The sequence below is a fragment of the Phaseolus vulgaris genome, chromosome 2 (assembly GCF_051622355.1).
Source record: "Phaseolus vulgaris cultivar YP4 chromosome 2, ASM5162235v1, whole genome shotgun sequence".
Classification (NCBI taxonomy): domain Eukaryota; kingdom Viridiplantae; phylum Streptophyta; class Magnoliopsida; order Fabales; family Fabaceae; genus Phaseolus; species Phaseolus vulgaris.
This window is the reverse complement of record NC_143499.1, coordinates 43,877,597-43,878,443: the sequence shown is the minus strand read 5'-3', so window position 1 is coordinate 43,878,443 and position 847 is coordinate 43,877,597. Positions and strand designations below refer to the sequence as shown.

Sequence of the window (847 nt, the reverse complement as noted above, 5' to 3'; positions counted from 1 at the left end):
TGGAGATGCGGGGTATCGATCCCCGTACCTCTCGCATGCTAAGCGAGCGCTCTACCATCTGAGCTACATCCCCGTTGTTGATTCTATTTATAAAAAGTTAATAATCTATGTTAAAATATATTTTAGAGTATATTAATGATGTAAAAAAAACACACCATGATATAGTTTTAAATTATTATATATGAGAAAATAATTGATTTAATGCAGTGGAAAATATTGATGTTGTAGGCTTAAGATATATTGAGAGACAGTGTAGTGATTAAAATGTGTTGTCCAGAAGTGAATTAGTGTGTTGAAGGGCATATGATTGAAGGGATGTCCATGTGTGATGCTCTGCATTTGGCTAAATGGTCCAAATGTGGAGAGAAAAAATGGTAACTTCTATGCATTATGGATCCATTCCATGCACTCTCTTGTCTCCATCTATTATTTGCTTTTCTCTGTCTCTCTCTTATTCGTTTTATCTATTTTCTTACAAGAAAAGTGTTAAAACTTGGCCTAAAAAATGTGGCCCAAACACATAAGAACTGATTATAATCCTTACATAGTTTTTATTATGTAATGAAGAATTCTAAAAATATCTTTTCAGGGTTCGACCTTTTGAATCAATAATAAAATCATTTTTTTATGGTTTTTGCGAACATTAAACTCAAATTATTATATCTTACAAATTTAGCATGTGTTGGTAAGTGAGTAATATTAAATATTATGATTTAAAGGAACAAAATCTATTTCCTGAATAAATACAATGTAACATTAGAGTGATGGAACCTCTGCCTTAATAATGGGGAACATTGATTCATATTATTCTACACTATGAAGTTGGTTCCCTTCTAAACAACAATCA

The 847-nt window shown here is 31.2% G+C and overlaps 1 non-coding gene across 1 annotated transcript; it reads right to left on the bottom strand.

Annotated features, from left to right (window-relative positions):
• Positions 1 to 73, bottom strand: TRNAA-AGC (transfer RNA alanine (anticodon AGC)). Its single transcript has one exon. It is a non-coding gene; the product is annotated as a tRNA-Ala (tRNA).
• Positions 74 to 847: the final 774 nt, after the last annotated feature.